Source organism: Tiliqua scincoides, chromosome 2 (genome assembly GCF_035046505.1).
Source record: "Tiliqua scincoides isolate rTilSci1 chromosome 2, rTilSci1.hap2, whole genome shotgun sequence".
Lineage (NCBI taxonomy): Eukaryota > Metazoa > Chordata > Lepidosauria > Squamata > Scincidae > Tiliqua > Tiliqua scincoides.
The window spans coordinates 241,913,217-241,928,185 of NC_089822.1; the positions used below are offsets into that span (position 1 = coordinate 241,913,217).

The 14,969-nt window shown below is 43.9% G+C and overlaps 1 protein-coding gene across 1 annotated transcript in view; it reads left to right on the forward strand.

Moving 5' to 3' along the window:
- The first annotated feature begins 3,962 nt into the window (after positions 1 to 3,962).
- Positions 3,963 to 14,969, forward strand: part of PRICKLE2 (prickle planar cell polarity protein 2) — a 127,206-nt gene continuing 116,199 nt past the window's right edge. The window contains exon 1 of the mRNA XM_066616984.1: positions 3,963 to 4,561. The gene's annotated coding sequence lies outside the window, so the exon portion shown is untranslated. The remainder of the gene's footprint in view (positions 4,562 to 14,969) is intronic.

Here is a 14,969-nt window from a genome sequence, read left to right on the forward strand (position 1 = left end):
AAGAATAACCACATAATGTTCTATAGCCAGTCTATACAAGAATTCTGTTTAACTATGTAGGTGCTTTTCTCATTGTTCCTCCACTGATGATATGTTGCCAAGGGTCTGGAATATGAAAAGGCCAAGGACCCTGGCAATAAAAAGTGTATCTTCAGACTCCCAAGGCTAGTCTACAGAGAGACTCTAGCTATATGACTGCAGTTGTAAACAAAATGTCTGTCTTTCAGCACGCAAGGGTTCCCCCCCACCACCTTGGTCTAGTTTATCCTACAAGGGCAGTGGGGAATAAATAATACCAGAAAAAAATGTTCTAAGTTCTTGAAATTTGGAAGAGATTAGATAAGTTAGATGGTTAGAATTCTACAACTATGGGATTTGTTGTTCATTTTGCTAACGTGGGTCAGAGTTTGCCATGTTTTCCTCTGCATTGACCAAAGATGTAGGGATCAAACTGGTCTCCAGAACTTCAGGGCAGTGGTGATCCTGGCCTCTGTGTAGCTCCTGCCAAGTGCTGCCCCCTGAAAACCAGTGATTTTCAGCCTTCTGGAAGGCTCAAAAGGCCTTTGGAGGGCCAGGAAGGTCATGTGTGGTCAAAAGTGGGGTTTAAAGGAAATCAGAGGTGGGGTTTAAAGGCCCTCAGAAGGCCTTTGGAGGGCTGGGAAGGATGGGCGTGGCCTCCCTGGCTCTCTGAAGGCCCCCAGAAGAAGGCTGGGTTGACAAGGGGGCAAGGAAGGTGGTGCCACTCCTGAGGCATGGTGCCCTGTGTTCTGCCAAATTCCAATCCACTGGGCCTCATGCCCGCGTAAGACTGATCAGTCCCCCTTGTGCAACTCACCAGTGCAGTAAGCAGAAGTCAGAGTCCAGCTCCAGTCCACAGATGCCAAGTAAACCAGTCCAATCAATTAGAGTTGCCAAATCAGAGTCCAGAGCCAATAAGCCAAGTTACAGTCTAAGGTCAGGTTCCAGGTAGGTTAGTCAAATCCATCAGGGTATCCAAGTCCAGTCACAATCCACAGTCAGATTCCAAATTCAATAAACCAAGTCAGTCTCCTACCTCCAACCTGCACTCCTTCAAAAAAAAAACCCCCTTCCTGCCTCAGGTGCTCCTTATATCCCTGAGGGCCCTATTGCCTTCCAGTGGCTGCAGCTGTGCAGCATACTCTGCTGGGTGCCCAGGCCTTACCCTTAAAGGGGCCACTGCTGACACCACATCCACCTCCTCGCCAGTTCTTCCAATACACCCTGGGGCATATGAACCCCCTCCAGGAACTCCACTGCTTCAGAGGGAAGGGCATTCCAGAATTCAGTACACATGCTGCCACTTGAGCCAGGATCTGCTTAGGTTTTCCCTCCTGCATGTGACAATCCGTGGCTCTGTGCCACTCAAGGAGGGCTAAAAGAGCCCAAATACGGCAGCTTCTTTGGTATCAGTCACTTGGCTATGTCATGGTCAAGGCCTGGGAAAGCAGGAATCAGGAAAAGCCTCTGGTCAGCCTCCATACTGATTGGAAGTGGCGCTAAGCACTATTGGGAGAAACAGGCGGAGACAGAGGCAATCAAAGAGGAAGGAGGAGCAGAGTGAAGATGGGATGCAGAAAGAGGAGACGTACTTGGAGAAGGACAGAGAAGAGGAGACAGGAAAGAGACCAGGTGGAGAGGCAGCAAAAGGAAATGCTGAGGTGAAAGAAACTTGTAGGGAAGCTGCGGTGGTAAAGAGAGCTACTGGGAAGAAGCAAGGGGAGAAGAAACAGAGTAAGAGCTGATGAAGAAGAGGAAAGGCAGAAAGGGGTGAAGAAAACATTAAGACCTCTGGGAGAAGAAAGATGGCTGCCTTGGATACAGATGGTCTCTGGGAAGAGGCTACAGTCATGCACACTCTTCCCCCTGGGGCCTTGACATTACTCTCCCCCAGGCAGCATTAAAATCTGCCTGCCAACACCAGCAGCAATACAGTTGGATCCCAGCAGTTCCTACTTCAGCTGGTCCCATTAGGGGCACAGGTTTTCCACTGCAGGGGGATGCACAGTGCAAGGGAGAAGAGGGAAGACTAAGAAAAGAACCTAGGATGAAACAAATGGACGATTGTTTAGAGAAGAGTAGAATAAGGAGACAGTGAGCATCATCCTACCTCTTGCTCCTGATTGCCTTTCCTTTGGAATCATAGCTCAAATATCTTTACTCATCACTTACAATGCAGCCTACCCCCCACCCCAGGAGGTGGAGAAGGTTGGAGACGTTACACTGCCATGTAGAAAGTAGCAGTACGCTTGCTTGCACGATGAGAACTCTCAAGAGTTAACCAATCTTTTTTCCCCTCCACAATGAACACTTAAGCATCAGTTCTCACCATGAGCTCACCTTTCCTGCCTTTTTACCACCACTAGAAAAAATTTGGTACAACATTTTCTTGAACTCCATACTTTGGGATGTTTTGTTGTAGGGTTTTATTTTGGGGGGGGGGGAACCGACTACTATGGGTTTTTCCAGTTAATGTTAACATACTGTCTTAAGGAGAACCAGCAAGATAATGACAGTTTTGCATGGGACCCATCTTGCCCTGATGGACTTCCAAACCCAGAACTCCTCATCACAGGCCTTTTGCCATTAGGAACATCTGATGCTGTTTTATACTGAGCAACTGAGAGCCCATCCTATCCAACTTTCCAGCACCGGTGCAGCTGCAATGCAGCCCCAAGATAAGGGAACAAATGTCCCCATAACTTGAGGGGGACTCTCTGACTGCCTCCCCACCACAGGATGCAGTGCAAGCCCCATTGGCACAGCTGCACCAGCACTGAAAAATTGGATAGGATTTGGTCCTCAACCCTTTATCAGTTATTTCTTCTGACACCCAATCACTGCTGAGAAACAAGACAACCAATCCACAAAGCTTCCATAACCTGTTGCAGAGTCTCAGTCTATGATTTGAGAGGCATTGGATTAGTGACAGTGGGAAACAGTGGCTTGTTTTGGCTGGGATGGTATCTGTATGGGTATCTGTGTATCTGTATGGGATGGTATCCCCTGTATCCCCTGGGGGCTGGGGCTAAGAATAGGCCCTCAGTTTGGCTGTACTTGTCGTAAGAGGCGACTAAACAGCCACCGGGTAGATGGGACTCGTCAGCCTGGGAAGGCAGCTCATCTGAGAGAAGGAAAACTCTGATCCCAAACCTCCACTGCCTTGTGGCTACATCCAGTTATGGAAAAGGCTTCAGGAGTCAACCTCGAGGCAAAATCCGGAGCCGGAGTCCCTGAGGCAGTTCATGGCTGAACACAGTCACGTTCTGGCAACTCCTGCAACGCCGCTGGAACCAACCGTATTGGCCTCTACCTTTCCATTGGACCATTTCAGCGACGTGGAGAGGGGGGATTTGCTGCATGGGTAACAGCCTATCCTTCATACCTACTTTACCCAGGCTTCGCGCACTGGAGAGGACACTCTGTTCCAGAACCACCATTCAGAGCGTGACACCATAGTCTTCCGAGACTGAAGGATGCCAACATGGGATTTGGCTGGGCTAGAAAAGATGAGGGTTCGGTCAATGTCAAATGCTATCACATTTCTGTACAGATTGGCCACGTGCAGTCTGAATAGTCTCCAAACTATCCAGCTTTGATTGTGGATAACTAGCCAACCATCACTACTTACACACACAGCAGTCAAACAGAAGAGGGTTTATTTTTAATTCTTCATATTTTTTTTTTCCTGAACATTTTGCATCGAAGGAGGAGGGAGAGAAAGGGAAAGGGAGAGGAGTGTGGTTTATTGATTTGCAAAGAACAGCCTGATTTGCATATAAATAAATTACAGGCGCTGGCCAGGGGACACAGTTTGTTGGACTGTCCAGATGCAGTGACTTTGACTTGCTGACATCACAGCCTCATTGGAATGCAAAAGAGGCGAGCACTGCAACAGCAAAAATTCTGGGTCTGGCAGGGAAGCACAGCACAGTGATGGGGCTGTGCTGAGCTTTCTTGAATGTCTCAGACTTGGAGAGGGAGGGACTGCAGTCTGGATGCAGCCTGGCTGTCTGTAAGGGTCATTCAGTAAACCCTGAGTTGGGGCTCTGTTGGAGTCACTTGGATTGCTGGAAGAAGGAATATGGATTGGTAAGGGGAGGAAGAGGGAAGGAAGACAAGAGTCCCTACCAGGCTGGAATTCTGTGGAAGGCAATGTTCAGCTATCAAGCCTATGCAAACAGAGAGCAGCAACCAGCGAATTTTTCCTGCTGATGGTTTCCACAGCAGATTTTTCCTTTCAAGCTGCCCTATGTTTTTATGTGCATGTGCGTGTCTTCTGGGAAGCTTTGATGAAAAGCCTGGTGCTGCTCATTTCAAGAAATCTCCCACTAGCATTTTACAGGGCTTTGCAAAAAGAAAACAAGATACTTGATTATGCTGCAGCATTTCCTGGGGCTTCTGCAAGCAAGCACATACTAAAGGGAAAATATATTTAAAAACAAACAAACAGAAAACAAAAAAGCTTAACCCAACAGAAGGAAAAGACTTACTGGATTTTTAAAAAACCATACAATTCCCACAAATCTGGGCTTGGAAACAGGTAAGCAATGATCCTTTAAAGTTTAGCTCTCAGGTTGTCATTCTAGTTGCAAGGTCTTAAATCATGTAACTCTTAGGTGTGTGCTGCTGTGACGACTTGAAGTGTGTTTTGTGTTACCTGATGCAAAATGTGTATCTTATGTCTTGACAGTCAGACCTTTTGATTTCTGAGGAAATGATTTCCAAATATATATGTTTAGGACCAGAGTTTCAGAAATCTTTCCCATTTGCTTTAGTGCTGTCTAAAATTAAAGATGGCAATATTTTTTTAAAATGGATTGTAATGTGATGATAAGTGTGCTGAAAATGCACTTTATAGTGAAAGGTGTGTGTGTGTGTGTGTGTGTGTCCTTTTAACTTTTTAGTAGTGTTGTTGCTGTTCATTGACATAGGTAATTGCTAGCCTGGGCTTTTAAGCCATCAGAAAGTCAAAGATAAAACACATAAGTGACTTGATCTTCTTCCTTTAAAGAAATCTCAAAGAAAAAGTGTAACTGGTCTTAAAACATCTGTCAGTGTTAATTTGCTGCCTGGTCATTTGCGCCCTAGAATGTCTGAAACCTTTGGGGTTTTAAAAGACAACTGGAGATGACTCAGACTGCTAGCAGATGATATTTTTAGTTTGATTCCTTTTTTGTTGTTGTTGCAGCTCTTAGAAGAGATATTCAAAATGCTGTTGACAAATGGTAGTCTCCTCACACCTTTGTTTTCTTTAGAAATGGCTAGATCCCTGTAATTCCTAAACCTGGGAGGTTAGGGGCTTTTTTTGCTGTTTGTTTATCTTTTTGTGTTGCTTTAAGGCTTAAAGCACCCACACAGGCCACATCAACATGACCTGTGGCCATGTCAAGATTTTAATCTAGTTGTTCTTTCTTTTGTACTTTCAATCGCTGGGCTGTGCCAAAGGCTAGCCAAACCTTATGAACCACCAGGGATTAGGCAGAATGAAATGAGACTAATTGTCCACATCAGATCTAGCCTCATCCCTGTAGTTTGCTTCACTATTCTATCCTTAACTTAACCTGTGTCTCTTCTATCACTGATTATTTCATCTTGCAAATGAGCGCCTTAAAGAGACTTTATTAGCATCTTGCACTGTTATTTAGAAGGGTGAATTTGAAGACGTGGCAAAGGCTTACTGTAGTTCCTTTTCTGCTGTGAAGTGTTTGCACACTGCAAGATTTTCTTTTGCAGAGTGCATCTGCCTTCTCTTCTTGTAATGAATTTTAATTTAAGCCACTGTAGCTTCTGAAATGAATCAGTTTAGCTGGCTTGAGGTACAGTGTGCCAGTGGTATCAACACAAACACACATACACTCTTCTCATTCTCTTCTTCTGATTGCTTTCACAGATGGGTAAGTCTAGCTCAGTCTCAAGGGATGCTGAACTTTGGAATAATTACCATATTTAAAGGAATCTGAAGCTTTGTAATATCTCAAAGCATGTTAACCCATTGTTTGCCTGTTCTACCTCAGTGATGGGCAATCTCAGACTTCTGGGCTTCTACTTGTTTGCATATCAAAACTGTTTTTGTGTTTAAATCAAGAATAGTATGTGGGGGGAGGAGTTCATGTAAAATACTTTCCAAACAGAATTGCCGAAACAGATGGAATGCATTAGATGATAAAACTAGTTTTGGGGGTGAAGAGGACTGGTATCATAATTACTTTGAGTTGGGGGGCTTGGCCCTCATGGCTTGGAGTGAAGGGATGTAAAGAGTTACTACAGATCACAGCTACCAAGAAGCTCACAGCTTCTTTCCTTCCAAGAAAACTTGGGCATCTCACCACTCTTTAATCTCCTATGTGCCACAGTAGGTGACTACGTAGGTGACATAAGATCTGTGTTGCTATGCAGACCAGGATCACTGATTTTATGCTGGTGCAGTGGGATATTGCTGTGCAATAGGAAAGAAGTCACACTAATGTAGCCCAGCACAGAAAACAAGGTCATTTTTTTTAACTCAGTGGCAATTCTTAAAGCATGAGTGCACTTTTGAAGGCTCACTCTTCATCATGAGTTATTATGTGCATTCTTTAATTATGCCGTTCAGTTGCATTTACCATTAACAGTGTGTCAACTGAAAAATATAGGTGCCTAAACACTAGGCTACGTATACATTGCTGTCTGCAGTTGAGTAGTTGGCCTACGTGGTCCAAAAATAAAGTGTGAATGTGGAAAATGGAATCCTGAAATCTTTCTGAGCCAAACTCCTTTTTTTTTTTTTAAGTGGCTATCAAGGAGTCCATTAAGAAGGGAGGGCAGCATGCTATCTTTCTGAGCTGGAAAGCAATTGAATAGCATAATTAAAAACCACGCATGATAACCAGTGCAAGTCTTTGAAAACACACACACGCTATGCAGACTGCTAGGGAATTAAATAACGTAGGGTGTATTTAGAGATCTGTCATTCTCTAGGCCCCGAGAAGTGCACTTGAAATGCTGGTGTCTACCGAGTGCACACAATGGTGTGCTTTGAGCTGCCATTAAGCATCTGACAGTTCCTGCTAAGTTTGCAGGCTGTTTGGGCTAGTGTGTTTGCAGTCCTGCCATATGGGAATCCTTAACAGCACTTCCAGACCCAGGCATTCAAAGATCATCAGGCAAACGTGCCAAAATCATGAGAGCAGTTTTAAGCTAGGGAGATGTGTAAGGCTTGGAGATGTTTTTTTAAAGGTTCTTTTTATTTGCCTTTGGGGCTTGGTGGCTAAAAAAATATACATATCCTGCAAGCAGTTTGGGATTGCTTCGGTTTGTGTTAAGGAGCTGTATAATTGAATGTAACTTTAGAAATGAGAAAGGGGATGGGGAAATGTATTCCCATTTAGAGATGCTTTTAAAGTTTGGAAAGCTTATCATGGACCTGCAGGAAGGTTTCCACAGGATGAAGTCAGGGTATGTTTGTGTGATTCAAAAAGTCCCCTGTTCTCACATTAGGTTAGTGGGTCCACCACAGCCATCACAGGCAAGAGTTGCCCTGCATCTTTGTGTTAAAGAAGAATGGGAGTTGAGGTAGAAGCGGCCTTGTTTGCCTTTCAGCTGTAGTCGCATGAGGCATGCCACTGCATGGGGAAAAAGGGATTGCTCTGTCCATCTGTGCCAAGGACAAGCTAACTAGGGCATCATTTCCTATTGCCAGTTACAGCATTATTGGATTTTGTGTCTAAATTGACTTTCAAATGGCAACCAGAATATTTTTTCCCCCACATATCCAATGTACAGTTGAAAGGTATTTTGATGAACCTTTCAAATCCTTTTATTTCTTTGCTGAAGATCAAATACAGAGTAACTGGACTAGAAAGGTTTGGCCTTTAAAAAATAAAATCAGAAAAGCTTTCAGCATTTGAACTAAACCCACCACCTTGACTCTACCATCTATGATCACAGCCATAAAAGAGGCGGTTAAATGCAGGTGATCATGTGGTCATAAGAAGTACATTACAAGTGAGCCCAGCATAGCCCTCCCCTTGTCTAAACTGTTATTAACATTATGAATATTATTTCCTTACTTAGGATGCAATTCCATACACACTTCCCTGGGAGAAAATCCTATGGCACTCAATAGGACTTACTTCTAAATAGGAATACATAGGCTTGTGGTGTTAGTATTCTACACCTTATAGCAGTGGTTCCCAAACTATTTTGACTGGCAGCTCCCTTGAACTACTGGGCCAATCCTAGACATTGTATAGGGTGATAGGTTTTTTGCAAGAATTCCACGGCTCCCCAGGGACCCATGACTCACAGTTTGAGAACCACGGCCTTATAGGCTTAGGGCACATAGAAATCATTTAAACACATATGTACATCTGTATGTCTAAAGACAGATAAAACATGACAAATGCCGAAAGTTCTTCATCACCATCCCAATTTGCTCAAAACAGCCCAGTCAGCCCTAAAATTCACAGTGTGACTGTGGGCTACTCAGTGTTTATCAACCTAATCTACTTCAGATGGTTGCTTTAGATCAGTGATTTTCAACCTTTTTCATCTCACAGCACACCGTCAAGGCACTAAAATGGTCAAGGCACACCACCAAGTTTTTGACAATTGACAAGGCACACCATGCTGCCAGTGGGGGGCTCACATCTCTCATTGGCCCTATTAATAAATGACCTTCCCCCAAATTCCTGTGGCACACCTGTGGACCACTCGTGGCACGCCAGTGTGCCATGGCACAGTGGTTGAAAATGGCTGTTTTGGTGCCCATTCCTATCCAAATTTCCAGCATGGGTGCAGCCTCAATGCAACTCCGAGGTAAGGGAACAAATGTTCCCATATGTTGAGGAGAACTCTGTGACTGCCTTTCCATTACAGGATGCAGTGCATACCCCATTGGCACAGCAGCATCAGCACAGGAAAATTGGATAAGATTGGGCCCTTGGATGTTTGCTTTCCCCACATTTCCCCCCATTTTTCTCATCATCCAAACTCCTTATTTATTTTTAAAAAATATGTCCCACCCTTCCATGCCAACTGTGACCATCTCAGCCAGCTAACATACCAGCCAGCATGAAGTGCCAATAAAAGAGTAAAATCACAATTAACTCTAAACAAACTTAGGGCGCAATCCTAACCTATATTCCAGCACTGACCTAGCCGCAGTGCAGACCCAAGGTAAGGTAACAAGCATGTCCTTACCTTGAGGAGGCCCCCCTTGACTGCCGCCCACTGCAGGATGCAGTGCACGCCACATTGGCACGGCTATGTCAGTGCTAGAAAGTTGGTTAGGATTGCGCCCTTAGTCATGAACAATAAAAACACTCAAATCACTAACTGCAGCAATGCTGAAGCAGCTGCCAGAGCTGAGCTAGCTCAGATCAAAGAGCAGCCTCATGAAATGTGAATCTAAACAATACTGTCTTGTGTCGATCTGATATCAGAATATGCAGATGGGTGAAGTCAGGCAAATCCCATGGAGCAAGAGTTGCATGGCTTGAATAGGGCCATATAATAAGAATAGGCTTGAATTGGGCCAACCAATAAGAAGGCCCTGTCCCTTGTTCCCTGTCTCTGTACCTCAAAGAGTAGAGAGACACAGAGCAGGGCCTCCTCTGACAACTGCTGTGTTCGGGTAGGTTCACTCTCCCAGATATAATGTGTAAATGTACCACATAAATAAATGCATTTACTTATGCTTCTGATGGCTGTCTTGGCTTCAGCAAGTACTTATGGAAGAAAGATGAGCTGGGGAGGCATGACATTTTGAGCACGATAAATGTGGCTCCCCTATTAGTTACCTTGTGGTGAATGATCTTTTCTCCAACGTGCTGCCCTTGTGTTTGACAGATTTATCTCTGTAAACTTACCTGAAGCCGGAGCAATGTTTTGTCTGAAAACAATCTGTGTGAAAATTAGCTCAGCAAGCCATGGAATCAGATCTGGGATAGAGGAATAGCTGTCATCCTTCTGTTAGCAATGTAGCTAGTCAGGTGAGGATGAGTTGTCATTTCTTTCCTGGCCCTCTGCAGGACACTGGTCCCCCCCTCCCCATGAATTATCACCCTGTCACATGCTGGCTAGGTTACGTCCATATCCTGTTTTTCCCTAGCTTTCACAGGCTTTACTAATTGAATGCCCTGATAGAATTTGGACCTTGGGCAGCTTCGCACATTACGCAGAATCACTGAAACAAGGGGAAGTGTGAGCAGCAAAACTTCTTTCCGTACTTCTGGAGTAACTTACACAGGGGGGGGGGGGGAGAAATAGCACAACTTCTGCCAAACAGGGTGTGTTCTTGGATGTACAATTCATAGCTTTCTCTTGTGGCAGTTCTGCATAGTGTATAAAGCTGGTTTTGTGCTTTCGTAACAAGATATTTAGTTTTGTGCTTTTATACCTCAATGTTGCTGCCAGCTCAGCAATGCAGCTCCAAATTTCATGTGACCTCCATTCGCTTGGAGAGAGAGAGAGAGAGAGAGAGAGAGAGAGAGAGAGAGAGAGAGAGTGTTTGTTTGTGTGTGTGTGTGTGTGTGTGTGTGTGTATTTCAGAGGATTCATTTTAGTTTGCAAATAAGAGTTGAGTGAGAGAATGAAACCCACAAGCCCTACAGTCCGACTCCTCCAATTTTAATCAAGTCATTTCCCCTTTTGCAACCTTCTGAAAGCAATTCCTATGGGGTTGTATCATAAAAGTCCAGGGTCCTGGGCTGCCTCTAGCCCCCTGTAGTTGAAGCACTGGCACATCTATTGACAGAAGTGTTTTTCCATTTAATGGATTTATTTTATTTATTTATCCTCCTTCTCGGATTTGAAAATTTCCCAAGCGGGCAGCAGCAACAGTGAAATGAAGCAGCAACAATTAAAACAAATCAAGTGAAGCAAATAACTTAAAATGGCAATTTTAGTCAGAACTAAAATTATGCATTAACATGCTTGCTCCACCCCCAATATTTATTGTCCTTTTAAAAGCTTTAAGAGAGATCCTCTGGCTGATCTCCTGTGATAGGAAGTTTTAAACACTCAGTACCACTGCAGAAAAGTCCGTGTCCCTGGTTTCTGCCAGTTGATCTTGTACTAGTGGCAGGCTGGAGCACAGCACCTGAGACCTTGATTGTAAAACACAAGGGGGGTTGTATGGCTAGAATGCTGTATAAGCCTTGGTCAGTGCTACAAATCTAGTGCACAGTTGCACGTGGAACTGTTATGTCAGAATGGAGTGTATATTCCACAAGACAGCCATGGAGAATTCTACAGCTTCAAGAAAGGCTATGCATTCTGATGTAATATTTTAGAACCTGTATGCATTCTTGGAATGACTTCGGAAAGTCACTTCATGAATGCCATATGCTATTTTGAAAATGACCTTCATTTTGCAATACAGCAGGCCCCTAACTGTACTGAGGTTCTAAATAGGTCTGCTTTGACACCCAACCTTTGCTGGTTCCCTGTCTACATGGTGCACTGCACCCACCATCTTCAATGTAACGTTGTGTGTATATTTGCCCAGGCTGGAGAAAAAGGTCCAGGTTTCAGGTCCAGCCAAAGACCAGTCCTTGGAATCAGAACAGGGAAGGGAGAATGAGATGCCCATGATGGTCTGCAGTCAGCTTCTCTGCTTGTCTTTGGAAGCTCCAAAGCTCCAGCCAACAAAACACAGACACATTTGGAAATTATGGTAATCTGGGACTGGACGTTTCCAAAAAGTCTGGTGTCTTGGTCTGTTGTCCCACTTTTGAAATGAATGGACTGGCTCAGCTCCGCTTTTACCTCATTATAGTTAAGCACTCCCCCCACAACTGGTTTTTATTGTGAATCATGCCCACCTCGGCTTCCAAGGCCCATCTAAGCCACTGCTCTCCTGATGATTCTTACCTTTGGTTTGTTAGAGCGCAATGCTAACCAGGTCTACTCAGAAGTAAGTCCTATTTTGTTCAGTGGGGCTTACTCTCAGGAAAGTGTGGTTAGGATTGTAGCCTTAGAAATATTAGTGTTTAAACAATGCACAGTTTTTGGTTTTTTGATTATTTAAGTTGCTGATAAATGACTAGCCTGGGAAAAAGCATTCTGAAAGATATGTGCTTCTCAAAGTAATTACACAGTACACTGATATGAAATGACCCTGCCGCCCATAGTTTCAAATGAAATATTCTCTCTGGGACCTTATCTGTTGCAGATGAATCAATGTGTGGCATTCAAAGCACACAGTCAGTTCAGGGAGATGAACTTGAAGGTGCATTTGAAGAAAGGAACAAGCCTTTAATAAGTTTGTGGTGATTCCATGGTGGACTTGGGACCTTCCCGCCCCCCTCCCCAAAAAAGGAATTGGCAAAGATCGGCATGCTTTCAGTCTCAGTGACATGAATTGTCGCAGTCTGTTAATGCAGCCCAGTCTGACAGAATTCAAATCCCAAGATCAGTCCACATGGCAGTTGTTTTGGGAGTTCTTGGCTCTGCTTTTTCACCGGGCAGACTGCCACATCCCACAGACTTCCTGGCAGCAAAGTAGTACCCGTTCCTGATGCCTCAGAGCCTTTCATTCATGTCAGTCCCAAAGGAATGACTTTGTAGGTACTATTTTGTGACCACATAGTAGCATCTGGCCTTTGACTGGTTGTGGTAATCCTTTTAAGCAACACAGGTTTATTTGAGTTCAGTTCTCCGGGTAGGTCATGCCTATGAATCCGTCACAGTGTCTCTGGTGCTGACTGTTGCAAAGTTAACGTCTTCCAAGCGCAACTGTCTCTTTCTCTGCAGCCTTGGAGGCCTTCCTCTACAAAACGACTTTCCCCCAAGGAAAACCCAACTGGGCAACCTAGTTAACGGACTTTTTTCATGAACTTTCACAGATGTTGTAACCCAGGTGGCGCTGGTGATATTTGATCCTCTTGGATTGGTTCATTTAAATGGTTATACCATTTCTGGGCTTGGAACTACCTGGTTTTGGAAGACTGAATGCTGAAGGCAATACCTAAGACAGAGGAAAAAGAAACAGAAGAGTCTTGTACTATTCCCAAACTGTCATTCTGCATGTTAGTTGACCACTAGAAATGGAAAATCTTTTCCCCTTGAATACAGAAGGCTACCACCATATTCTTCTGGCAAGCACTGTCTCGATGATTTTTTTCTCAATGTTTGTTTATTTAAAGGCTCTGCAGAAGTTCACAGTACATCACGATACAGTTAAAATATAATCAAAGCAGCAGCATTGACATTGTTTAAATTATTTATGTTTGAAGTGGTTTTTAAAGGTATTTTTTAATTTTTAAAATAGGTAAGAGAACACCCAATATTCTTCTTTCTCCAGCAATCAAAAGTTTTTCCTAAAAGGAAGATGTTGATTACTCTTCTACAACTCATGAGTTGTTCTAGGTATGCTTCCAGAGGGCAGAAGTGAGCAGCTACCATAGAGGGGCAGAAATTCACCTGCCATCATCTGTACTTCCGAGAAAGAAGGAACACAAAGTCAGGCCTTCTTTTGAGCTTTTAATGGACAACAGGCAAGATTTTAGAAGAGACGCTCCTTTAGGTGTCCTATACCTAGGACACGTGAGGTTTTAAAAGGTCTACAATGGTACACGACAGAGGCAAGAAGAAACCACATAGAATTCATTACATTCATTAGTGCATTGTCTTCAGAATTAAGAAGCAATAACTTACTGGTGCAGATGCATCCCCATGCTCTGTTCCCAGGGCCAGAGTATTCATTAATGATGTCAGAACAACAGTGCCTTGCTGTTTCCCCCTGGGCAGCTGGAGAGGGAGGAAAGTTCAAGAAAAAGACTGTGAGCATGTTATCAAAGACCAGGGATTGGGAATTCGAAGCTTCCATCTGTTTTTCAAAGAAGCTTTTGGTCCAGATAAAAATGGGGAATGGCATCAGTCCCATCACTGACCCAGCACTTATGAAGTTTTCACAATGTTCTTGAATCTCCATTTTCTCATGTTTGACACCCCAAAGAGCCTGTCCATATCACAGAGAGGAAATTCTTGTTACTCGTCAGAAGTGCACTATCAGAGTGTAGTTAATCTGTTGAAATCTTTAGATGAAGCATAAGAACTTCTTAAGGGAATTGTCAGTGTCAGTGTTATAGTGGAAAGCAAGCAACATAATGAATTGTTATATTCCATGTAAAATATGGGATGCTGTTGATGTTAGTCTCTTTAAAAAAATCAAGTTATAAAAGGCGAAGGCTAGATTCCTTAAATAATGGTGGTCCTTTCATTTTCCACCTTGATTCAAGTTTTGATAAATCTCCTGATCATAGAAACAAATCAGAAACTGAAGCCCTTTGCAGCTACTGAAATGGAACAAACTCTTATCTGGCCTTTGCACAGCTAAGTCTTTAGGCTATGATGATAGACCTCCAATTCAGCAGAGAACATAAGTTCTGCATCCAGACTGGGATCTGAATTCAATCCTGACATCTCTGGTCAGAGCTGGAAAAACCCATCTGAAACCCTGGAAATCTGCTACTAGTCAGGGTAGCATAGATGGTATAAATGAATCAATGATTCTAGATAGCTTCTTATGTCCAGTGCATACTGTATAGAATTGAACACTTACAGCCCAATCCTATCAGCTTGTAGTACTGGTGGAACTAGTTGTCCACTAGTGCTCCTTCTTTATGGCTGCTGTAAATGTTACTCTGGAGCAGGGATGTCCAAAGTTTTTGGCAGGAGGGCCACATCATCTCTCTGACACTGTGTCGGGGGGGGGGCCGGGGAAGTTTACATAAATGAATATATTAAAGATGAAATTTTATGAATGAATGAAGGTCTTACAATATCTCAAGGCCTATAAAAGGCCTTGCACAAAGCAAGGCTGGCCTTTCCTTTGCTGCCGCTGCTGCATTACAGACATGAAACAGCAAGCAGTGGAGGGAGCCCTCATTCCACAGCTCACTCGAGAGGTCAAACAGTTGCCCTCACGCTGAGAGCAGTTGCATCGGGCCAGTGCGGGCTTCAAC